At 40.1% G+C, this 26,930-nt stretch overlaps 1 long non-coding RNA gene and 1 pseudogene across 1 annotated transcript in view; one reads left to right on the top strand and one right to left on the bottom strand.

Annotated features, from left to right (window-relative positions):
* LOC125900415 (uncharacterized) overlaps nt 1-26,930 on the bottom strand; it is a 291,070-nt gene that overhangs the window by 37,301 nt on the left and 226,839 nt on the right. The gene's annotated exons all lie outside the window — the stretch shown is intronic.
* Nucleotides 353-13,205, top strand: LOC125900412 (semaphorin-4E-like; annotated as a pseudogene).

Genomic DNA, 26,930 nt, shown 5'->3' with positions numbered 1-26,930 from the left:
CCCATCTCCATCATGCTTTTCTTTATTTTTTTGTATGGCATATATAATTAAAGTATATGCTTATTATAAATAAATTATAATAAACTATTAAATTGTTAAATCAAATTAATAATTTCCCATTTTCATTGGTATTTTTTGTGATATACACACATGCAATGATGATTGCTAGGTAATATATATGTTAAAGTTATCCAATGTCAAGTCTCTGATCATGTGAAGAGACAATATGTGCACGATAGTGTACACTATCTGTCATAATAGCATGCACTGGGGCCCATCATACCATAAAGCTCTGATTAATAGCCTGGCTTTTATTTGCTTAAATCACTGAAATCAGTGGGCCTATATTTGAAACCGGCGTGGGACAGGCCTTTAATTCCTTTCACACAAAAATGTTGCTCAGCAAAGATGGGAAATACAATACAATACAATACTGGTTTGTTTAAACCAGTGTGAATATTTCTTGTTTAAAATTAGGCTTCAGATAATATATCTCTTATGAATCACTAATTTGATCTAGCTCTGACAGACAGCTCATCACAGTGAGAGAGAGAGATACAGCACTCGAGGATTACAGCACCCAGCATACGGACACAACACCATTTTATCCTGTTAAAACAATACTCACAACTTGGATTCATTTTCATGAAAAACCTTTTTGATTCTTTTGATCTGAGGACCCTACGGACTAAAGGAATATGAATAACTTACAGAGTAATTGAGGAATGGACACATAATTTGAGGTAGCCAACAACCCGGTTTAATACATCCAAAGAACTTCCATAAAAAAAATGAACTGCCTGGCAACCAGACCAGGCCCCTAATTGAGACAGGCCTTTATTTGTCAAAATGTGTAGCTACACTGGGCTAGTAAAATGGACTGGGCCTTTGATTGAAGTTTTACGGTAACTACTTTACACCACTGCCTCTAACACATCATAAAACATGGCAATACAAACTTACATGAATATATTTATATTCAGTAATATTTAGGTGAAATCAAATCAAGTTTTATAATCACCTTTACTACTGTAATTCTCTTTTTACCTGTTTAAACCCCCTCTCAGTCTCACAATTGCAGCTTACACAGAACTCAGCAAACAAACTATTAACTAAATCTGGAAGGTTCTGTCACATCAGTCCAATTTTAGCACCACTGCACTGGTTGCCCATTACTTTTAGAATACATTTTAAAGAAGCTTTAATACCTTACAGCACAGCTGGGCCATCATATCACTGGTTTTCCACAAACTTCCTGCAGTTATTGTGTTCACTCTTTGGGTTGATTGTACAGTTATCAGTCGTTCTGTACTGTTGTTGTTGCTATGCTTTGAATATAATATAAAATATCCATAAAATATGTCACTTTAGCAGATGTCACCAGTTTATTCAATTTTAGAAAACTGGTCCCTTAAGGAAAGTTTTGTCTCTCAGATTTATATAGGCTACATAGATAAAGTTTCTTCCTCAGAGACTCACCTCTGTGCACTGCCAGACCAGAATCTTAAACTGAGGTTAAATTAACCTTTATAAAGAAAAACAAAACAAAACCAACAACCCATTGTCCTCGTCATGATTTTACACTCCAGTCATAGCAGAGGTCTTAATTTCTTGGGGAAAATCAGGGTTTAGCTGCTCCTTCTAGTGGTTTGAGGTTGTAAGGACACCAACATAGGACAAACTGGGATTCATTGCTGTAGTCTGTAGCTGGATTGAAGACCTCCATAGCACAAGGGTGAAGTGATGAAGGAAATAGTGGAGCTAAATTCACAGGGTCGCAACATGGTGAGATCAACCCAAAAGCCTGGACATTTTCATTTGCTTTTATCAGCAGTTTTGAAATGTTTTGCAATTAACATCATCATCACTGTTACTGTTGGTTGAATGAACAGTTGATAAACTGTTTTTCGTAACTGTATCAAGAGTTTGCTAACCCTCCCTAAAATGAAATTTCTAACACAAACATCACACATCTGTGTAAGTAGCCTAAATCCCACAATTTAAAGATACTTTAAAGATAAAATTTTTCTTCAGTAAAAACCTGTGCTGTATGATCAGTTTACCAGTGTTTTGATAAGTTTTACTTGTATAAGCAGGCTACAACCATTGCTGGCCCAAATAAATTCAGTATCTTAGACTGAATTGTTATTAAACATTACTCCCTCCATTAAGATCTTTGCTCAGAGTATAATAAAGACCTAAAAAACTGTGACAGAAATAATGTTAGATGTTAATGTTACAATGTTATCAAACCTTGAAAGCTGTTTGGTTCAGAACCTTGTATTACCATGGCAGTGGCAGCCCTAGCACATTTGGTGCCCTGGGCGACCTTGTAACCCCCACCCCCCTAAAGAAAAAAAGAAATGCAGCTCAGCAGTTAAAGTACTTCCTGTTAATTACCAAAATGCAACCTAGCTAACAAAAATACTGAGGAAAAAAATATGTGCTAATTTGCTTAAGTAATATGTTGTACATGTGTTGTAATAATCATATAAATCAATAATCAATAAAAAGGCTACATATTAACTAGTTCAGAAGAATAAACAACAAGAATACACAATAATATATGACATTGTAAAATGATAATAAAATGTACCAATTAACTTTCTAAATTGAACTAGTGGTGCACCGATTTTGGAATTCTGGGCTGATGCTGATACCAATGTCTAAAATAACAATTTTAACATAGGCCAAAAGCGATTTTGTTTTTTGTTAGCCTATTTATTCTTCTTTTGTACCAAGGAAACACTGAAATCTACACTATTAAAAATAAATATAAAGTTCAACATGAACAGTACACTATCTTTGAATGAGCACAAAAATTCAATGATACACATTTCTGAAACAACCTTTAACGTAACTTTTTTTCACATAAAAAAACATCTTTAAAAAATAAGCAAAAAGCCTTTTTACTGTATATGATAGGCTACATCATAATTCCCTCTCTAATGTCTGCTTTATAGTGCTGTGGAAACATCAACAAATTTCTCCTTCAAATAGCTGAATTTATTCAAGTTTCTCACCAAATGCTACATTTTACAATCGTAACTTTTACTGAATAGAACTTGAACGCTTCACAATGTAAATCAATGCAACCTCCGTGAGCTGTTTGTTGTGGCTACCGGCTGGTTAGAGGTAATGACAACTAGCTCTCCACCTACTGATTTCATGTTCCTTCCCTCCACATCCACTGCTCTCAGTGGTGTAGTGATATTTGAGTGGGCATCAGAGACATTTTGTCGGTTTGACATGATAACGGTACTGTACATCGTATTTCAGGGGTCACGTGACATCAGATAACCCCGCCCATCTCCCTCAGAGAGCAGGTAAAGTGTAAGGAGCTGGGGAGGGGAGCCGGGGGGCGGCAGGAACCCGAAAGAAAGGCTTCTCTATTATTTAGTAGGATTTACTATGTAGTTATGTTGTTGTGGCCTTATTCAATATTTCAAAATAATAGCGGTAATAGTAGCCTATTAGTTAAAAATACTAAAGGATAACCTTTTTTTTTCTACCCCCTTTTGTGGCGCCCCCTATGGATGGTGGCGCCCTTACTGCCTCTGCCACGGGCACTGTTGCCATGGCGTCACAGGTTCGCTGTCACTAACGTGGATCACAAGCCAGTTAAACAAGACAAGTATCGACTTCTGTGCAACAAATACACCTATTTATACCACAGGTAAGAGATAAGAGACATAATGATAATAATAATAACGATAATGACACAGAGACATTTAGTCACTGTTAGGATCAGAGGTAGAAAAAGTAGCCTAATACTCCAATCTTTACTTAAGTAAAGTAGCAATACTACAATGTAAAAATACGCTGTTACAAGTAAAAGTCCTGCATTTTAACTCTTCCTCGAGTAAAAATACAAAAGTATAAGCATACTTAAAAAAACAAAAGTGCTCCAGCAGAACGGCCCTTTTCAGAATCATATTTATATTGTTGTATTATTATAACTGACGCATTCATGTGTTCATCACTTTAATGTTGCAGCTGGTAAAGGTGGTGGAGCTTGTTTAGTGACTTTACACACTACTGGGTGCATCAACCTGTAATAATGCATCATAAGTTACTAGTTACTAGTAATTTCCAAACTAACCCCTAACTGAAGCTATCAAATAAATGTATCTGGGTAAAAAGAACAATACTTACCACTGTAATGTAGCAAAGCAGAAGTATAAGTTATCATAAAATGGAAATACTCCAGTGAAGTACAAGTACCCCAAAATTGTCCTTATCTACAGTACTTGAGTCAACACTTAGTTACATTCCTGGTTATAATAAATCATTGCTGTTGTGCTGAGTCAAAAACATGCATGATGGTGAATATCTGACTAACTTTCTGCCAATACATCTTGAAGAAATGAAGAGACATGTGGTCCAGACTGGTGTGTTTTCCCTGACTTATATAGGCCATGATGAGACCTCCTGTGGTGCTCTTTTATTTCCTCCTCATCCTGAGTGAAGGCCTTGCAGCAAACAGCAAACCCCGCAGGAGTGTTTCCTTCCAAGGTAAGGCACTGAATGTAGATGTACCAGCCCAGCCGCCAGAATGAAATGTTGCCATTGTACGTATCTGCAAACCACAGATATGTGACATTTATAAGGTTCACACATATGGCATGCAGGGGCGGATTGTCAGACAATGGGCCCCTGGGCACAGATCTGTAAGGGCCCTCCCGCCTCTCTGACATAGAAGCAAGACACACGTTTTATAGTTGTTCAGCCTTGTTGTGTGTCGTTGTTTTGCCTGTCTTTGTAGTCATAATGTGTGTCTTTGAGGCAATGCAGTGACTTTTTTCCCCATTTTGTAGTTATTTTGTGTCTCTTTGCTGTTCTTTTGCATGTCTTTGTGGTCATTTTAAATCTCCTGTCGGTCAGTATGTGTTTATTTGAGTGACATGTTACAGGTGAGGGCCAAGGGTCCCCCTTTATACTTTGTGCTCCTTGGCCCGTTCAGTAATCTTTCTATGATGACATAGTTCAGATTATATATTAGCTGAGTTTCCCATTAGGTGCTGTGACACCATACCACTGTTCAAAACCAACAAAAGCAAGTATTTTTTAATGACAGGTATATAGATATTTCCAGCTGCTAAGTTGTGTATTTGAAGGCAGAACACAATGTTTTCCTAAAGCTAGTGGTTTTGTGCCTAAACCTAACCATATGTTACCACAGTGTTATCACAACTTAAAATTGAAAATCATAATGTAAAGAAAAGTAATATTTCAACATATTCTTTACATAATAAATGTACAAATTTAACATATCCATGGTCTGCAGAAACATACAATGCCAACATTTATTTGGCAGTTGGGTTGGATGAACATTTAGACTACAGATGGCACTTTGAGGAAAATAATGAGACTGTATCATTACATCAACAGTAGACTGTGCACAGTCCTTACATACAGCATGCAGCATCAGCCAAAAAACACTACAAAGAACAGGCTATACAGTATGAAAAATCCCACTGGATAACTGGACATGAAAATGCACTGATTTGGAGAGTAACCTCCAGCTCCTTGTCGTTTGTCTGCTTCAGATATAAACTTGAAACAGTTCAAAGAGCCTGGTTTTGGCAGCTTGAGCTCTTTGATGATAAGAGAAGACGTCGGCCAGCTTGTCATCGGAGCCAGAGGGAAAGTGCTCACCCTCAGCTTGGATGACATCACCAAAAAGACAAGTGAGGTAAGATTTTGTTTGGGCTGACTGACTGGGCTGCTGTACCTGACACACTGAAAAAGAAGCTTTCCTCATTTAGGTGAATGAGTAACAGTGAATTGAATTTTCACATGCTCAAACACATATAGAGGAAGATTTTCCAGTAAACAACATATAACACATACTTTGAAATATAATAAATTTTCAGTTTTTGGTGTGAAAATAAGCCATCAGAATGATTTGCGAATACCTTCAGAATCCTTTATATCCCCACTGACAGTGTCAGTTGCTCATCCCTAACTATCTTTCTTCCAGGCCAAATGGATGGTCAGTTCAGCAGACAGATCCCTTTGTCAAAGGAAGGGAAAGGACACTAAGGTATGGTGAATTATTAGTGAATGTCATCAGTTATTAGTGCAAGTTTACCATCAGATACAGCTCACAGTATAAAGTTTCATTCATGTTAATCACATTTATTCTTCCAACAGGAATGTGATAACTTCATCCGGACTCTACACACAATGGACGATGGTAAAATGCTGGTGTGTGGGACGAACGCTTTCAACCCTACATGTGACTACATGGTAAGTCACTATATTTAAGTCTACAGAGATACCAAATACTGTATTTCTAAAGACAGCTGCTGTCCCAATCACACAGAAAGCATTTTAGCAGCTAGAGGCAGCTTTTTGTTATTGTTTTCAATTAGAATTAAGCTTTTGCTCGCTGTTTTTGCGGTGCTATGTACCTCGCATTTCTCTGTTAAAAGCCCCTGGCATTTTTGCCAGAATGCTCTGAACTCCATGAGTTGAAAAAACTTCAACTCAGAACAGAAAAGCACCACGTCATCTCTGCTTTTTTGGAATTGTCCAGTTGGATGATTTTAGAGGCCGGCCTTTTGTGGTAGTCATGAAAACAAGTTTAAGGTTGGTAAACAATGGAAGAGAAACTGCAGTTTGGTTGCGGTTGCTGGATACCCAGAGCTATACAGCCCAACGATAGACAGCAGGTTGTCAAACTGCACCAGTGTCATCCTAAAATATGCCTAGCTCCTGGACCAACAGGTGGTACTCCCTGTGATTCACCCTCTCTTTAAGGGTCTCTGATACCGGGTACCAACACAGATCTCCGTTTTCCCGTGCCCAACAGACTATTTACTGACAGCCCCTCACCATCAACCAGATCTGCAGCAAGTACCCTCTGCCTGCCCATTTTAGGAACTAGCTACTAGTTAGCATTTTTTTTCCAGTGGCATTCAATTTGAAAAAAAATAAAATAAATAAGGCAGTGAGGTGCGCCACACGTTTTGCAACTTCATAACACTTTCTTTGTGATTGGGGCCTAATCCTCTCCCTCTGATAAGAAACTCAACTCATACATGTCACTTTAGAAACGTATATATGATACGTATGAGAGGTACAAATGTAACATTCTTGGTTTTGCAAAAACATACAATGCCAACATCTTATTCTGGCAACTGGGCTGAGCACAAAGACTGGAAACAGATTTTACACTCATGGATTAAACAAACAAGAAATAAAGTGTTAACTAAGGAGCTTTACAGGTGCTAGTAAGTGGATATTGTTACCGTTGGAAAACGCCAGGTTAACTATTTCCCACCTGTTTGGACTCTTTGTGCTAAGCTAAGATAAACTAAGCTAAGACAACCATCCGTTGGCTTTAGCGTCATATTTAACATACAGATGTCAGAGTGGTTTCAGTCTTCTTATCCAACTCTTGACAGGAAAGCGTATAAGAACATTTCCCAACATGTTTCATTTTTTAAAATGGAACTGATGGATTACTTGAGCACCTCATACATGAATGTTTCCGTCAACAGACTTTCACAAATGGAAAACTGTCTCTGGAAGGAAAAAAGCAGGGGGGCAGGGGGAAAGTTCCCTTTGACCCTTACCAACACTTAGTACACCTTTCTTAGCACTTTATTTCTTTATGTCTGTTTCGTCATGGCTACTCTCCTTAGATGGATATCTGCCTGTAAAAGTTGAATCAGAAAAAATAAAGCATGGTTAGTAGTTTTGACAACAATAATGACTCACCATTTTTTTCTTCTCCACTTGACAGGAAACACTTCGTACTCTGCCGCTTCCACCAACTTTCTGGGCACAGAACTGGTGTTTCAGAGACATGGACCGAACCCTCTCAAGATTGAAATGACACACTCCTGGTTCAATGGTAAGCTGCTCTTACCTGAACACTTGTACAGTAACAAAATTATTGAACATAAGTTGCAATGAGACAGATTCATTAATTTTAAAAATATATTCTGAATGTTTTGGTTTCAGAGCCTACCATGATTTCCTTAAGCCGCGCTGAAGCAAGCAAAAACAGTGAGGGCAGTAAAGACGACAATGTATTCTTGTTTTTCACTGAGAACGCTGTAGAGTAACGTCACGGCAACATCCAGGTGTCAAGGATTGCCCATGTGTGTAAGGTATGTCTCTGAAGTAATCTGATACAGAGACTTAAAACTCCCGCACTAGCTTAACATAACGAGTGTAAAACAGGCAAATGCTATCAATATGTGTTGTTTTAGAGTGACTTGGGGGGGCAGAAGGACCCTGCAGAGAAAGTTGAAGGCCTGTTTGGACTGTCCATTTGGCGATGCTGGCTCATCAGCCCTAGTCCAGGATGCTTTCCTTCTCCAAGACCAAAATAACTGGAGGGACAGCATCTTTTATGACATGTTCACCTCCAACTCGTAAGTTGAGTGTATCCACAATACATACCTCAGTGCTTTGGATGTACATAGCTGATCACTATTATAACATAGAAATTATTTAAAGAATCTATATGAAGAAGTTATACATTAAGTAGGAATAGAAATAATGCAAAATTGTTTTTGTATCTGTCACAGGGAGTCTTTGGGTCCTTGTAGCCGGTCTGCTGTCTGTGCATACAAGCTTTCAGACATCAGCCTGGTGTTCAGCGGAAGGTTTTTGACTGAAAGGGATACTGGGAGCTGAGATACATACACAGGAGAGGAGCCGTTCCCTCACCCTGGTTCAGTAAGTATCAAACCAAGGACAATTTGGGGAGTCCTTTGGTGCACTTCATTTTGGTTGAATGCCGGATGGTGACTGGTCTTGGAACACTATCAGGCAAACTCTGGAGCAGGAAGTGTACCATTTTATGTCAGGTCATTGTTTAAAAAACATTTTCCTATTTTGATGACTGGTGAACTAGAAGCCTGTTTGTGCATTTGCTACCAAAATGTCAAGTGGCAGGGGACAAATCGTGGTACGATCTCATCGGAGCCAACAGTCTTCTGCAGGGCTGTATCCATCACAGAATTATGTCAGTCAAATCAGATTTGATTGTTCACTACAAATATTCGACTACTTGTTCCTTTTTTTTCCATATAGAGTTTAAGAGTTTGAACAGGGACCAATGGGACATTCAGTGTGACAGTGACACTCACATAATATAGTAAACAAGCTAACTGTGCTAATGACGCACCAGAAATGTGCAGCAACATTTTTTGCACTAGATATCAAACAAAAGCCAGGGACTGTGTCATATTAAATTGCTGTGAGCTGTAAAATCACCACTTCTAAGAAGAAGGCAGAAGAAGCTGCCTCTGTGTCTGCAGCTGCCTGTACCAAAGAGCAGTGTAACAGCGAGGAATGCTTACTCAGCAGCTAAATATGGGGACTGAAACTGCACATTGACCGAAGAAAAAAAGAAAAAAAAAAGGCTGCTTGGCTTGAAGACGTCTCAGTCAACTGAGGGGTCTCTGACTGATGATTCAAATCTCTTTCAAGGGGCAGCCCTAGTCCATGATTTTTGATATCCAGGTACAAAATGGGAGTGGTTTGTTTTCCTTTTATCCACCAACTGGACCGTTTGAGGTTTGCCTTTGAGAATGCAAAGCAGACGAGCTGGAAAATTAAAACAATGTATCATCCTTGCATTGGATCGATTGAGGAACTGAACCTTTACGTGTGAGCACATCCTTAAAGAGCACATCATTATTAGGGATATTATTACTATTGTTTCATCAAAAGAAACATTTAGATGCCACTCTTATTCATCATTTAAATCTCATTTGATATCATTCAATCTGTTTCTGTCTTGTTTTCATAGTGCATTAACGATGAACTGCGGGCTAAAGGTGTGATGACCTCTCTGGACCTCCCTGACAAAACCCTGCTGTTTGTGAAGAACCACCCTCTGATGGAGGGGGTGGTCACACCGATAGCTGGCAAGCCTCTGCTGGTCCGCACAGGGACACTGTTTTCCAATTTTGTTGTGGACCAGGTCACATCACTGGATGGACGACAGCATCAAGTTATGTTTATTGGCACAGGTATGCAACTAACTTTTACGCCAAAAACATACCTGAGATGTGTGGCCAGATGAACTCCACGTTGGATTAATCCTTTTCCCGCAGATTCTGGTTGGCTGCAGAAGGCTGTGAAGTTTGATGGTGAGGACGGCCGCATCATTGAGGAGCTGCAGCTGTTTCAAACTCCTCAGCCTGTCAGTTTTCTCCAGCTCTCCTCCAAAACAGTAAGACTCAAGTCACTAGTGTTTTTTTTCCAATTCAGATCCAATGTGGTAAATTACCCTGATCCACCAAGAGTTTAGTGTTATTTCTTACTTGATCTTTAGGGTGTTGTAATTCAAAGGGAGGCAGCTCTAATCTGTTTTGAACTCTGTTTCTAAAGAGCCAGCTGTACAGTGGTGCCAATGACATTGCTGTCCAAGTTGATATAAGGGACTGCAGTCGCTACACATCATGCGATGACTGCCTTCTTGCCAGAGACCCATACTGTGGCTGGGACAAGATCAGAGGCCAGTGTGCATCAGTTGCTGGCATGTTACTTGGATCTATGTAAGTCAAATCTCTTAAGATCTTTACTTTCAAGAATGTGTTTTTAACATCAGTAATTCTGTGTTGGGAGCTTCAAACTTGAAAGAGGTGATTTTGTTCTTGCAGGATTCAGAGTTTGGCTGATGGAGACATCCAGATGTGCCCAATCTCTGAGTGTAAGTTCAGCATTCAGTATGTGCTCATACTGTAAATATAATATGTTTGAAATTAGGATTCAGAGCTGAAAACACAACAATCATATGGCTTATTCTTCATCTCCAGGCATTAAAGGAATACTTCACCCCCCAAAATCATCATTTGTATATTAATTACTCACACTGTGTTACGTTGCATCTGGGGAAAAAACTCTTTGTCTCAAATGACTCCATGATAAACAAAGAATACAAAGAGAAGTCTTGATGAATTGAAGTAAATGGGCTCCATGCTTACAACAGCAAAGCTACATCAAAACATTTGTTTACAAACTCTTGCAAAACTCCTGTAGCCTAATCTAAATCTCATTTATCCAGTCGTGTGCTCAGTATTTTCCGAACGCATGTATTTTAATCAGACCATACTTTTTAAAACACTTTCATATACAGTACGAGTACCACGCCCTGAATGTGCCTGGGCAGAGTGTGCATTTGTTCTGTGCACACGTCACTAGTATTTTAAATTTTAGTAGTATTTCACAGCTGGTAAGATGGTCTTTTCATTAAAAAGGGGTTGTCTATAAATTTTTAAAAACATTTTTGTGAGAAATAGACAACATGGTAACAGAGTCTTGGTTCATTTTTAATCAGCACTGCTTAGCTTTACCATTTTATCTCAGCAACTTCAGCCCAGCACTTACTTTCTGTTCACAAACTCTCACAATACACCTAGACTGTGCACTAAAATATGTATCTGAAGACATTTTAAGGGAGAAATTGGCAATACAGTAACACAATCTTGGTTTATATTTGATCAGCACTGCCTAGTTTTGAGCTGGGAGAAGAGCAGGGAGATCTGGGCTCTGGTCAAAAATATTAACCATAGTTAATTCACATATACTATTCACATTGTCATGGTTCAAACCTGGTTGAAAATTGGCAAAATATCTCTATAATAAATGGTGAGGTTTTAGCAAAGTTGCACGTGTTTGGGAAGTACTGAACATACGACTGAATAAAGGAGACTTGGATTATACTGTATGAGTTGTGTGGGAGTTTAAACAAGTCTGAATGTGTGTGGACGTTTGATATCTTCCTCAGTGAAAAAGAAACCTGCTGTCATCCACCTCATTACTGGGACATGTTCTCCTGAGACAAACCTCCCAATCAGCTGGCGCTTCTCTGACAGCATCCTCCTTCCTGCTCCCTGTCACACTGTACTCAGCCAGGGTCTCATCATCACACCCTCCTCTTCTGATTCTGGCATTTACACCTGTGAGACAGTGGAGACAGTAAAGGGTAGAGTGCACCTTAAAACTGTGGTCCAATACGTTGTCCAGGTTCAGGACACTAATACTCTTATCAGGACAATGAAGGCAGTCGTGATCACTCTGGCTGCTCTCAGCTGTTTGCTGATACTACTCATATGCAGCACCCTCGTGCTTAAGGCAAAAAAGTAAAATCACATAGGCTGTGGCAACGAAAACAGCAACAACAATCATATGATCACTGTGAGGCCTCTCTGTCACTATGAGCGGACTATGGATCGATGCATGGAGCAAGGGCTGGTTCCCTGTGACCAGACAGGACAGCAGAGTATGGAGACTGTAAATGCTATGTCTGTACTCATTCTCCCAGAAGGCACTGTACCCTACAGTAAGTGGCTGAAGAGGAGGTGGAGGAAGTCAACAACAATGGCTGCACACTTATTAAGATCAGAGTGATTCCCCTCTTGTATTGTATTGCATGTATGTTTCAAGAAAACATAAAACTAATTTCAAAGGTAAGTGATTATTGAGACTGCAGCCTTGGAGGAACACATTATATTATACTAATGAAGTGCCAAGTGATCTTTTGTTTTTTTGCTGTTGACTGATAGAGATGGATGGACCTATTGAGGCATGGACACAGGACATCTGGGGGGCATCCTGTGCTGTCTGGCACCCGGATGTTGGTGATGGATCCTTTGAGTCCTGTGGGTTGTGAGGTGGGGTACAAGTATGTCCCACGGACACTCGATCAGATTGGGATCCAGGACATTTGGAGGTCAGGTTAAGGCCTTGAGCTCTTCGATATGCTTCTCAGGCCATTCCTGAGCAGTTTTTGTGATGTGGCATGGTGCCTTGTGCTGCTGAGGGGGGCTACTGCCATTGGGGGTTTTAATGTTTTGGCTGATCAGTGTAGCAAGCTATTTAATTTATCATTCAAGTAACCAACCAACCAATCAAGCGCGGAAGCAAGCAATGAAATACTCAGTTAATCGTCCATCAATCAATTTATTTGTCACATGAAATCATTTAAAGTACAATGCCAGTGAAAGGTAATTCCATTATTTTTAAAGAGTAATAATGAATGTGTGTATGATGGACTGTATATTTTTTACTATGTTAAACCCAAGGCAGCGTCTGTCAAAACATGTGTTCCCATTAAACTGGATTCTCGATGGTTTTTCCAACAGATCTTTATTCTTCAGAGAAAGACAGACACGTCTTGTTTATTTCTTTTTACATAGGTTATGATTATAGATGTAAGATCTGCACTGAGCAACTTGGCACATTACCTTTTTCATTTTTGTGATAAGGCTGAGAGAAGGTGATTATACTGTTGTACTGAGGCGACCTTCGCTTGCATCTTCATCAGCTGCCTAACATTGACTACCATCATTGTTTGATATTTACAAAAATAATTAAGCCTTAAGAGGCTGAGCATGGTTATCTTTAAAACAAAGGTGGAACAATGAAATGATAAAATTAAATATTTTCTATTGTTGAAGCTTGAAAAAGAGGATGATCAGATGTGATGAGTTTATGATCTGTCTGACTTGGCTTTTGAACCACTTCACTGTTTTAATTAGTGCTTAGTAGTGATGGCAGAATGAAGCCTCATGAAGCATTTTCTTTATTTTCTGAGCCCACTAGATGGTGCTCTTGGTTTAAAGAGAGAGGCTAAAAGAATGGAAATCTGGTGTGTTTTAAACCTTTTGTTGAAGAAAAAGCGCCATCTAGTGGGCTCAGAAAATAAAGAAAATGATTCATGAGGCTTCATTCGGCCATCACTACTGCTTTGTTTCAAAGTTATTTTAACTGGCCCTTCGCTTTATATGATGTTGCCTACTTCTTATATCTTTGGGCTTGGGGAAAATTATCAAACATTTTCAAGTGAAAAGGTTTAAATCCAAGTGAAGTCACAAATAATTGATGATAAAGCTCAAGTCAAGTTACAAGTCTTTTTTCAATATTTTCAAGTTGAGTCTAAAGTAATCAAATTTGTGACTTGAGTCTGACTTGAGTCCAAGTCATGTGACTTGTGTCCGCACCTCTAGTAGATATCTGCTTTGCCTATGACATCGTTCCACATAAAAAAACAAACTCATGTTTAGCTATTAGCTACAGTAACATTCCTAAGCACAGTAATATACAGCTGAAGTACTGCATACACAGGGAGGTGTGCCAACAGTAACAGATCTCACAATTGCCATGAATGCTCTAATCACTTTCTCTGTAAATGCCTATATACTCCATGCTCCACGCTAGATGGCAGCATGGGATGCATGTGGAGAAGCTGTGTGTGTTTTGTCTGCGGTTGCAGAGAAAGTGCGTGAGAAAAGAGTCGCAACATTAGATTTTTAAAGTGGCCTTGAACTGAGCTCTGTGGTAATGGTATAATTAGTTCTCAGGGGAATGAAACTGCTCTCTTACTGTCTGTGGGCTCTCCCTTTTCTATCTCTCTCTACACACCCCTCCCGTGTGCCTCTCTCTTCCTCTGTCTCATCTCTCTCTCAGTCCTTTTCCCTCTTCTTTTTTCCCGTGCCTCTCGTTGTCTCTCTCCCTGTCTCTAAGCAGGGGTGTGACTGGAATAGCTGTTCTCTCCGTAGGGAGCATTTTGAGGAAAGTCAACAGACATGTGAAAGCTAGAGAGGGAAGAGAGGAGAGCATGTGATCAGATGAAAGACTAAAAAAAGCAAACAAACACACTGGCATCTGAAGAAGAGAGGCAACAAGAAAATAGAAGTTAAGACACAAAACTCTTGACAATTAGAACATATGAAACGTTAATTGACAGTCCAGACACGGTCTGGACATGCACGCACTCACATATTACCTCAGGCATGTATGTACCACCCAGTTTGATCCAGCTCTGTGCTCCAGAGTCTGTTACGCTGGTGTGTTGGCCCAGAGGCTGGGAAGCAATCAATACAAGCTTTGAAGGCTACACTTAAATATTAGGAGGGAACCAGCGGGCAGCAGCTTCTGCTAATATTACCCATCTTCAAATTGGGCCATTTTTGTGCCCTTCTAGAATATGAATATCAAGAAAGATTAAAAGCTTTTCATTGACAACCAGTGCAGTATTGATTAGATATGAATTATGTATCGCCATCAGTCAGTGTAAGCAGAGGGGAGAGGGAGGGTCAGGCTGTGTATACACCTTCATATTGTCAATTTAATGTGTGTATAGAAGGTGTTTCAAAATTGATTACAGTGACTGACTTGTCAGGTTTTATTTACACAGTCAGTGTCAACAACTTGTAGAGCACGATCTGTATAATTTAGCAGCAGATGTTCTTTTCACAGAAAAGCAATAAGCACTAATTCCTGTTAATTTAGACTTCTTGGGAATATGGGCACATCTGAATATGTGTGATAGTTTTTTTAAAGGCAATGTCACCTGCTGCCACAAGATGGCAATCACGTATAGCTAATAATAAAGAGCAAAAGGCAAGCTGTTAACCTGTGGAAAACAAATATGTAATCTGGACAGGCTTTTAAATTGGCTCAGTAATTTTCAGAAGGAGTCTCTCAGCAGACTTGTGGCTGTATCAAATTATTTATCACAGACCTAAGATGCTCGTGTGGGTTTTTCTATTTTAACTAGGAAAAGGGACAATGAAAATGGACAGACGTAGTAATCTGGTATTTGTGATATTAACTAAAAATATTGATCTGTCGGTATGATTGTATAAACTTGATTATGTTGGGGAAATATTCTCCAAAAGCACAATCAGTGCCTGGAAAACTAAACCATCATTCGTGCAAGACATCATATTAAAACAACTTTTGGCTTTTTAGCTGTAGACTGCTCAGTGACAAATGGACAGTCACAAACCATTTTCAGATGTAATATCCTCTTTATACACAATTGAAAATGAGAACCTTTGACATGTGATGGGTCAATAGATAATAACTCACTCACATTCTTGTGAATTGGAATAAAACCTTACTTTTTTGGGTTTTTGATTTTTTACTCTTCAATTATCCTGGTAAAATATATTTAAAAGACCAAAGTCTTGACTATTAAATCTTGTAATGGGCCAGCCTCCCAGTGATTGAACTTTTTTGAGTAGCATACACAATGGGTGTCAGAGGAAAGATCTGACAAAGATGACAAGTAGTTGCTAAGAGTTCTTAATGCTTATCAAAATACTCACTTTTAAACCATAATTCTTATTTACTTTGGGTTAAGAAGGGCTGCAATGCTGACCTGTCGTGGTTGAGATGCACCACTTAGCAAAATTATAGAATGAGCTTATCAAAAAATAGAAAGCTTATCAGTACTTGAGGAACACTCCCATCTTTTTGGAAACCATGAAGCGAGACAGGAGTCCTTGTGGTATAGCGAACTCCTTTTATGCCCGATTGAATTATGTTTTTATAGAAATCTGACAGAGTTGACAAAAATCTAGGACACATCTTTAAAGGATTTATTTTTAAGAAATATGATTTATAAAATATTTTGATCTGCCTACATTTCTTTAACTGTGACAGAAAACCTCGTCCCAGAGAAGAATTCACAACTTCAAACAATTAAAAATGTGTTAAAATGTACTGCAATAATCATCTTTGTTTTAAAATGTTTTTTTGTGAAAACGTTGGCCCTTTAAAGAAATATTCACCATAAAGACAGAATTATTGTGTTGATAATTGGAAGGCTTTTTCTGGTAGACATGATTTGTCCCAATTCTCCAGAAAAGGTGAATTCTATGTTAGTCTGTAATTGTAATGGGGAGACTGCATACTCATTAACTGAATAAAGATCATACTGCTAATTACAATCGCTTGCAAGATAAACATATGATGTCAAAATGATGACTTTATGGCAATGAAATCTGAAAAACCTCCACAAGTTACAAATCAAAATATTTCTTCATTTTTTTCGAGTGTTTACCATACGCTAGAAGACTAAGAAAAGACTTTTGAAAGACTGAAGTCTGACAGCCTCTCACATCTGAAGACAATGTGAATTTTTAGTCACACATTTTAAAATTTTCTCTTGCAGAGTCACTATTTGCAAGACAGTCACTAAATTCCTTTTGAGATTACTTCCCATCCTGCTCCTGGTGCAAAATTTTACACCAAAATCATTCATTCATTCATTCATTCATTTTCCATCACCACTTATCCAGTTAAGGGTTGCAGGGGGCTGGAGCCTATCCCAGCTGACACTGGGCGAGAGGCAGGGCTAACACACAGAGACAGACAACCATTCACACTCACATTTACACCTACAGACAATTTAGACTCATCAATTAACCTGCATGTCTTTGGACTGTGGAAGGAAGCCGGAGTACCTGCAGAAAACCCATGCTGACACAATGGTCACGTTATTGAACTTCAGTATTTGCATGAGCCAAGACTAAAACTTACAATAGTATTAAACATGTTTGATTTTGTCAGAATATCAAGATGAGAAAAAGACTAAGTTAAGAGATCTTAGACTGACGTTTATGATGACAATACAAGAGAACGACTGAGATGGGAGTGATTTGTCTGCGACAGTGAAATCTCTTAAAAAGTTTCATGTAAGACCAGCAGTAGCTGCCCAGGCACTATAGGTCTTTCTCACAGCTGACATTTTGACTTGTCAGAGCAGGGAAAGCACAGGTGTCACTAATAACATTAACAATGGCTCCGATCTGCTCAAATGTCCCTGTAAGCCATGATATTGTGACAGTAATCCAGCACACATGATGCAAGGACCCTGACACTGAAACACCTTAATCGAATTCAGCCATCATTAATTTTATTTACATCTGTGCGTATCTATGATAACATAAATCTTGTCTTTTTTTAATTGGTTACATTGCTTGGGTGAAAACTACAGTTTCTAAACACACAGAGTAACTGATGATGAGACGCAGCTGGGTAGGCAGGTATCCAAATCAGGCCATCTACACAGAAGGGAAAACTCAGTGGAGGCGAGCAGTGGGCAGGAGAGAGACAACAAGAACAGGAACATTCTACAAAGTTTGAAGCTGCGTTTTAAGTTCTGAGGCTGAAGAGGAAAGAGAGGGAGACCCTGCAGAAGGCACCACACAGCCTGTTCAAAATAATGCTGCAGGTTTATGTCACACACCACCTTGTGGGGTTGACATTATGGTGCCTCTAATGAAAATGGCGATGATAACTGCCTGTCCTGCTACTAAATGTGTTCACTGTATTTAATTAATAGCTAGTAAAGCAACATTTTCTCGCTTATTAGCATGCAGAGTTTATATACTTTGAATATTGACTGTAAACCTTCCAATGTATCATAAAAAAAGAGGCTTGTTAAAGGGGAACTACATCCATTTTCAAAGTTTTAATACAAAATTCATGTTATTCCTATGGTCAAAGACAGTCTAAAAATATTGGTTAACACAAACAACATGCTCCCATATCCAAAATCTAGAGAGCTAAAATTCAAATTGTTATGTCATAGGGTATAAAGTCAGGAGCTGCTCCATTGACAATGAATGGTGGGAGAGGTTCTAGAGCAGTGCTAGTTCTTCTCATTGTCAAAGATACTTCCTTATTAGGACAGGTCCTTCCAAATCAGGTCCTACAGAGGCTGGCAAGACTCTGCATTTGGTAAACACACATTGGAACAGGCTAGCAAGGGCCCAGATGTGCTTCATTAAAGAGGGTACACACATGTATCCTTGAAAATTCTCTGAAGGAAGGACTTGTTCCTCTGTAGAGTTTGAAGGGTCCTTGACGCTGGAACAGTCCTTTGGTGGGATTCGATGACATATCCTCCTTGAAATTGAGCCATTTAAGAATCCTTCCTTGACTTTGAGAAGCACCATCTGGCTACAAATGATGTCACCAGCATAAGATGGTAGTGATTGTCTCTATATTTTGGCTTCATTTTTGTACAGAAGGAGGAAGTCCAGATGTGTCGTCCATCTTCATACACCGTCTGTGTCTGTGAAATTTTATTACGACTGTCAGCTCCTGCAAAATGAGCCTTGCTACAGTGTGTTTGTGATTCCTAGCCACTTGAAGAGGAGCTATGATGTTTTGTCATGTCTCTTAAAGTATCCATGAAGGGAGTGTTTGCTCAGAATTCATCTCCAGCAGAATTTTGAATGCATATTTAACGGACAGCACTTTAGAGTCCTGGTTCACCTGAGAAATATGGCTGATGTGAAATCAGATTTTTTAAACCAGGGCAGCTCAGCTTGGTGCATCCATTAAGGCTTAGTGTGGTAATATGCCAGTTTCAATTAGAGTGATTTCATTGTGTGTGTGTGTGTGTGTGTGTGTGTGTGTGTGTGTGCGTGTGTGTGTGTGTGTACAATTCTACATCCAAGAGAGAGAAGAAAACTTGTTTTCAGCCTGCAGTTGAGATGTGTGTTCTTCATATATTAATGTTACCATGTTTGCATCATGTATAATTTAACAGTCACTGATTTATTTAAACTCAAATTGGGCCTCAAAAGGAAGCATGCCCCTGCACCACACACACACACACACACACACACACACACACACACACACACACGTATGCAAAAACACACATGAATGTTATCAAGCATACTTCAGTTATGCAAAAATAATCCCCCTTGCAGCAAATTCACACAGTACGCTCTCTCCTCTGTGTTCATACTTTGTTCGTCTCTTTCTCTCACTCTGTCCTTGTCTTTCTCCTTTTCCTCCTTCTCTCTCGCCTGTCCCTGTGAATCCCCTTAACTTGCTAATGAGTGCAGGCCCATAATGTCCATCCTCTATCAATGATAGATTACAGTGATAACTTTATAAAATTTTAATAGCCAGAACTTCACTGATATTAAAAAGCTGATCTCTGCACCTATAGCACCGCTGGGAGCTTTAGAGACAAAAAGGAGCGGAATGGAGATATAGAGAAAGTGTAAAGATCTGTTCAAATCCTTCCTCTCTCTTTCTCTGTTCTGATTCCACAGTGGGCCCCATATAAGGGATGCTACATTAATTATAACCAGACAGACAGCTCAGGGCAGCCTCTGTACGATAACACCCCCAGTATGACTCTCCCTACGGGTATTACCCCAAATATATGCAGGTATGTCCCTGAACAGGAAAGACCCCAGCCACCTCGAAATGACCCCTTTGGATATTACATCAGTTTTATCCCGGCATATTGTAGGGCAGCCTCTGTATGACCCCTGCATCTATTAATGTTATGGTCAATAATAACAGCCAGGCAAGTCCCAAGGGCAGCCTTTGTTTGCCCCTGGGAGCCCTGGATGTTAAAGAAATTCTAATCAGGCATATCCAAGGCCGGTCTTTTTATGATCATGTCAGGATATGGTTGAAAGTACACCAGTTTATTCAGGTGTGAACCTATGTTAAGGCCCCTGGTGCTTTCAAAGACCTCCCAGGATAGCACATTAATTAAATAAAGGCATGTCCAGCGGCAGCCTTCTTATGGTACCTTTAAGTATTTATACCAGGGCACCAACCTGTTATTGACTTTCTGGACTATTATGGAATTTTGCAAAGTGTGTTCAAGATAGGCAAGGTCAGAAACTCGCAAGGGAAATCAAATAGTTCACTTTATAGTAATACAGCAGCATGATTTTTTTTTTGTATTAGCTTGTGATTTCTCAGGCAAAATCAAGTAGAAACCTCTGTTTACTGCTTTCAACTCATGTTCCAAGCCATATAAAACTAGAAAGGCACTCAGAGAATGCAAACCTTCACCAAGGCCAAATGCCCTGCCTCGTAATGTTGAAGGTGCGATGTGCGGCATTCAGAACATCAATAAAGCAGCAAACATCTATTATTCAAGGGTGAGTGTGAGCTAACCCTTATTAGCCCCTTTTACACTGCCTCCTAAAGGCGGGAATTTCTCGCTGATATTCCACCTCCCCATGCTGTATATAGAGGTATCATCCCCGAATGGGGGGACAGAGTTCTCTTACAACTAAGCCGGCATCAGAGGTCGTAACAGCGCAGAAATTATGTCTGCATATGCGGGACAGCTGGTATTTTGACGACGTGTTACAAGAGCGACCCACTGCGCAAGATTTAAAAAGTAGTTTGTAGCAGATAGCAGCTTACTCAAAGAAAAAGAACAGCAGCTAAAAATGTCTGCAAATTTGGTAAACAATGAGGTCTGGAAGCTCCTTACCCTACAAGCAAAGGACAAGATCAGCTGCCGTACAACAGGGACGGTATCTGATTGTTATTTTCATGTTATGCCATTGTTATTGCTGTTAATGTCTCACTAGAAGGCGATGCTGCTGTGTTACATGTCATGCCCGTCACGCCTCCTTTATTTCCATGATGCCTGCATGCTATTTAAAATCACATACCAGAGTGGCATGATGATGCCGCTGTTTGCCTCTGTGTAAAAATGTAAAGACTTCATGAAGAAGGGAAGCTGTACTGGTCCTATACCACAATCTCTGTGATAAAAGGGCAACTGTGAACCCCAAGACACACCAAATTGACATCAAAGACTCAGTGGCAAAGAAGGCTGACTGTTGAGTCGCTTGTGTCTTGGCCAAAAAGGTCTAGCACCTATGGTCTACACCTGTGTGAAAGGAAATAACTCTCCATAGCATAGGTAGTCTGTATTTGTCATAATAGTTAACTATTACAAACAGTTTCTGCTAAAGAGCTTATTGGGTAAAAAATATCTTACCAAATATTAAGTCTGTTTCAATCTTAAGCCCTCTTAAGTCTTTGTTTGCTTTTGTCACTTCTGTGTCTCTTCTCGTGCAAAGAGCTGATCTGCCAATCTGAAAATCAGAATGCTGAAAAACTGTCCATTTTCATTCCCAACTTGTCAGTTACCGCAGTTTTGTCAGTGACACCAATGTAAAAGGCACCTGTCATGGCAGTATAATATGCTGCCAGGCCGCGCCACAAAAGGTGCAACAGTTTATAACCCCGCTGAACAGTGTCAGCTTAAAACACTGCAGGTAACAATGTAATATAAGGAGCTGCAAAGTCCCTATAAGGCGGGTGGGAAGGGGGGTGGATGGGTCCAATAAACCCCTGACTTTCACACAGACTTTCACCTGCGGAGCCACTGTTGGTTTCTTATGTGAATGCTGAACCAAAACATGTTGTTTTTTTTTTTGTTTTTTTTAAATATACCCATGTTCTTTTGTTACCTAAACCTAACCACATGCTTCTGTTGCTCAGGGATATAAACGTAACAATCCTAAATTGATATAGCATCTCAGAATGCCAACAACAGACGCAGCAGGATACCTAGAGTGTCATATGTAGACGTGAATGAGAATGTGCAGTCAGAACAACTGACAAGGGCTGACAAGCAGCAATGATTCCAGACACACCACAAAACTAGGGTAATTAACAGTCACTTGCCCAACACTGACCACTGACTGGACTTCGGCTTGGTGTGTCAGGGCTCTTAGCTCTGTCAGCATTGTTCTTGTTGTTGTAAGCAGTGTAAAGGGCCATACACATGCTTTGTTTCTTGTGACCTCAAATTCATTATTTTTAATGCAGATGTGTGGCAGGCACGCTCCAATGCCAGAACAACACCGTCGCAGCGCTCATGCATTCCCGGGTGTCTATTTTTCAGGGCCCAGTGGCTGCACTCTGAGATAAACAGAGTTTAGCTTTTGGAATGCAGTAGCGCACATTATGTGTGATGGGACGAGGAACAACCAATCACAGCCGAAGGATATCATTCTCTTCTTCCGTAAATATCAGTTTGTGGTAAATATGGAGAAGTTAAGCATTTTATTGCAGGACTGCCAGAGCTTTACATCTGTCCCAGGGACAATAGGCCTACACACAAACAGTGCCTGGACGAAGATCAGGTGTCCACCTTTGATTTGACACCACTCCAGAATTTAATTGGTTCCTCCTTAGTCTGTGCTACACCTCTCAACCAAGTTTCATGAAAATTGGGCCAGTATTTTTTCTGTAGTTCTGCTGACAAACATACAATCGTGTAAAACATGCTGAATACATAACCTACTTAGAAGTAGTAATATATTTTTGGTTCTTGAAGTTTAAAAAAATGATCAGATGTGATGCGGTTAGATAACCTGTCTGATTTTCTTTTTAACTGTTTAAATCAGCGCTTCATTTCAAAGTTATCTCAACTGGCCCTTCAAAAAAAACAACTCTTTACAAACCCTGCTTAAAACAACAGGTGTGACCAACACTAACAGAGCAGGAAAGGATTATGTTTTTAGGTTGTGCTCTCTGAAAAGCTGTGGGATTTTTATATCACGGTGACAATGAGTAACCTGTACTGACTGATCTGTATTTGGAGAGGAAACTTTCTTACACTTGGCCAGCATCAGGCCAGCATCAATTCTTAAACAGGGTCCCTGAGGGAATGTCAAGGTAGTGGAGTTGTCGCTTTTCACTTTGCTAAGTGGGGCACAGGAAATGTGAGACAGGGGTAAAAAGAGGCAGTGACAGTAATGGGGAGAAAAGAGGGAAAGAGAAGGGCAGACAGAGATGGAGGGGGGTTGGAAACCTAGAAGCTGAAATGTGAGGAAAAAGAGAGAAGCAGGCAGACTATCAAACACTGTCCACCTGTCTGCCTCTTCCCCATGGCAACTGTGTGTCCGTGTCTATCTGTGTGTCTCACTCAAGCCAGCTGATAAACAGAAAATGGTTTTTAGAATGGGATGACCATGGTCAGCCTGAAATGACTCCACACAGCAGTGAGCCAAAATTGTTTCACACAAAGGTTGAAAAGTCTTATCGCAACTCTCCTGTTCTACACTGATGAGATTTAGTGTATTCAGTGTATATTAATTCCAAGGTTTCACAATTGCTTAATTGAAAATAGAAATTAATTCAATATCAATACACATGTATTTTTGGGCAGACTCTGGATATTCTTGAAGTACTCTCAAGACTACAAGAGGAAGAATTGCAGCTGCCAATAACTCTTTGTATATACATACTGTATGGGCATGCTAATTAAGTGATATCACACAAGAGGGAGTGCTGTTGTACGGCACGGCTGTGATTCAGTCAATGGCCTTGTGCCTCAGCACTAAGCAAAATATGATTTATTTTTCATTTCATCGCTTAATTGGTTTTTAAATACAAAGAGTTTCAGGTGGACTGGAACAACACATTCTCTCTCCAACCTTTTGACATTTCAGGGACATGTCAGGGACTTTCCACATCGAGATATAACATGCAATGTACCCTGGGTCTGTTGCTTGTTGACATTCTGCCTGTTACATATATTGTGTGCTCTAAAGATACACTATGTTTTCACAGGAAAGGTACAGTTTGCATACAGTCTCTTTCAAAATAAACGCACTACGTCAGTACAACATCACGATTTGGCGTTTTTGTCCTTCAACAAATGCACGTGGTTACATTTTGCCAATGCACCCATGTGGTTGGGTTTAGACAAGAAAAAGAACAGAGTTTGGCTTTACAGTCTTACAGGAGGTAAACACTGTCTGGTAGTTGGTGGACGGACCAACCCACCACCCCCTCCTGCCCATCCTACTCGGACTTCCAATGTCTTAACTTTCATTGTTGTCCCGCTGTGTTTCCCCCTGATGCAGCAGGGTGCTGTTAAACAGTAACAGTGACTGGCCATGTATCATGCCGACAAGGAGGGGTAGCTTTTTTTTTTTTTTTGTCGATTTCTGACGCCGGCGGTCACTGACCAAGCGCTGGTTTTCAATGACTTTAGAGTGAGACCAGGTTGACTGGGACTAGGACTCAGATTGCCCCCTCCCCGAACAAACAAAACAAACAAACAAAACAAAACAGTGTGTCTTCACGTGCACATGGCCCGTAGTGATGCAGCACACAGATAATGATCAATGCTCTGTGCTGCATGTTACATAAATCTCTCGCCCTGAAGCAAACACTGCCAGTCACGTCATCTTACAGCCCCTTTGTTTTCTGTCCTTCCATCGCATGCCCTGTCCCACCCCCGGCTCTCCACTGTATTTCTCCCTGTCCATCACTTTCCCTCTCTCAGTTGAAGTCCCCCAGTTGGAGTTTGTTGGATGTGTCGGACTTTCACCCCAGAGCCTGGTGTTCACTTCTCGTCTGAATGTAAAACCAAACCATGATGGTGTTTTTCCTAAACCTAACCATGTACTTCAGTCACACAAATACAGTAGTAAAAGGTAAATACAAGGGGTTTTTTTTACTGACACTGTCAGTTTATTTTGAAAAAGACTGGATGCCTCTAATGAGCAGAAACTGTACAGGTCCTGTGAAAACAGAATTGTATTTTGATAAGACACAATGCATGTAACAAGTGTAAAGTGGCTCACCTTCCTGGGCACCAAACACAAATGTGGGACGATACCTAGTGCGTAATATATAGATAAGAATGGCACTGACAGAGCAGTGATATTTGATAAGTTGTACACAGTGATACATGCATAGTTAAAACTCCCATTAATATTATACTCTGTATCAGCACTCAAGGATTGCCTCTTCTTACAATCAGTTACTTGGTTGGAACTGACTGTTGTATAATATTGTTAAGTAGTCCATACCCATTCAGCCACAGGGTGAGCCACAGCGATCGGTCGCATTTTAGCCATTTTTAAGCATTTTTCTGTTGTTATAGCGCCACCCAGTTGCCAATTAGAGTTACATTTCTCCAGTCACCTTGAGGCGTCCTGTTCTACATATCTACAAAGTTCAGTAAAAATCGATATGGCAGTTAGGCCTAGATAAGAAATTAGCTCTCTAGCGCCCCCATTTTATTTGATGGGGTCAATAATGGAGGGGTCCCCTCAGATTATGTGTGGTCATATGCCTACAAAGTTGCGTGGTGATGGGTGAAACCCTTGAGATGTTATACACCTTTATGTGATGAGCCACGCCCTCCGCAATATTCATTGCCTTATAGAAGCTCAGTTTTAGTAAGTTTTCCAACTTGTCAAGAGGGAACTTTAGATATTGGTCCCTAGATTATGTTCACAGAGTTTCATGCAGATTGGTCAAACTTCCTAGGAAGAGATCGATTTGAAGTGTTTTTCAAAAAATTCAAAATGGAGGAAAATCTATATAACCGGAAGTTATGGGTTCTTGAGGCAAATGTGTTCCTCATGAGGAGAGGCATCTCTGTGCAAAGTTTCATGTCTCTACGACATACAGGGCATGAGATATGCCCATTCAAAGTTTGCAATTTCAATCGGTTGCTATAGCGCCCCCCTTTGGCCAATTGATGTAATATTGCTTCATTCGCATCCTCCCATGACCCTCTACCACTGTGCCAAATTTCACATGGATTGACCAAGTCAGTGAGGAGAAAAACGTGGAACAGACACACAGATGGACAGAGTTTTCTTCATCATATAGTTAGATATAGTAAGACAGTTAGATAGACAGACTATAAAAATGCAAACCTATCCTCTAACATGAATAACATTCCTCTAGGGACCATATGTTGCTGTGCTCGGCAAAGTCCTGTCCAAGGGACTGATCCCAGTTTGCACCAGCTGGAATGATTTCATGGTAGTTACTGATGGGAGATACTGAGCCTGTTTAATCATCAAATACACTTGTTAATGGGGTTACTCTGTACCATCTCTGTACTCCTGGCTGGTGAGTCGTTTCCTAGGGAGATTTGCCAGATCTTGTGTTTTCACTGAGTAACATTAGACATGGGAACTTGGGTCCAGAAGAGCTGCAGTGTTAATTCATGGACAGACTGAAACCTACACTGTACATTTACCACCACTTGTTAGGGACTGGTGAATGAGGAGCCAAATATAGACACAGAGCACAGGAAGTTAGGTTGGAAGAGAAGGGGATTCGCTGCAGTCTTTTTAAAGGTGGAGATAGGGGAATGATGTCCTGGATGTAATGCTAGTGGGAATGATGACGGTGGAGGAGTGGCAGAGCATAAGGGGGTTGTAGCATGGCAGAAAAAAAAGTTTGTTGGTGAGTGGGCAGGTATTGCAGGCAGACTGGCAGGGAGGCAGATGGGAAAGCAGTGATCCTAAGGCACAGGAGAAAAAAACTGAGTGACAAAACATGAAAAGCACAGCATAGATAAATTTCACCAAGAAAAAAAACAAACCACCGGGAACAACCTG

Source organism: Epinephelus fuscoguttatus, linkage group LG14, assembly GCF_011397635.1.
Source record: "Epinephelus fuscoguttatus linkage group LG14, E.fuscoguttatus.final_Chr_v1".
NCBI classification, from domain to species: Eukaryota; Metazoa; Chordata; class Actinopteri; order Perciformes; family Serranidae; genus Epinephelus; species Epinephelus fuscoguttatus.
Note: the sequence above shows the minus strand (reverse complement) of the source record. Positions and strands in the feature narration are given on the sequence as shown.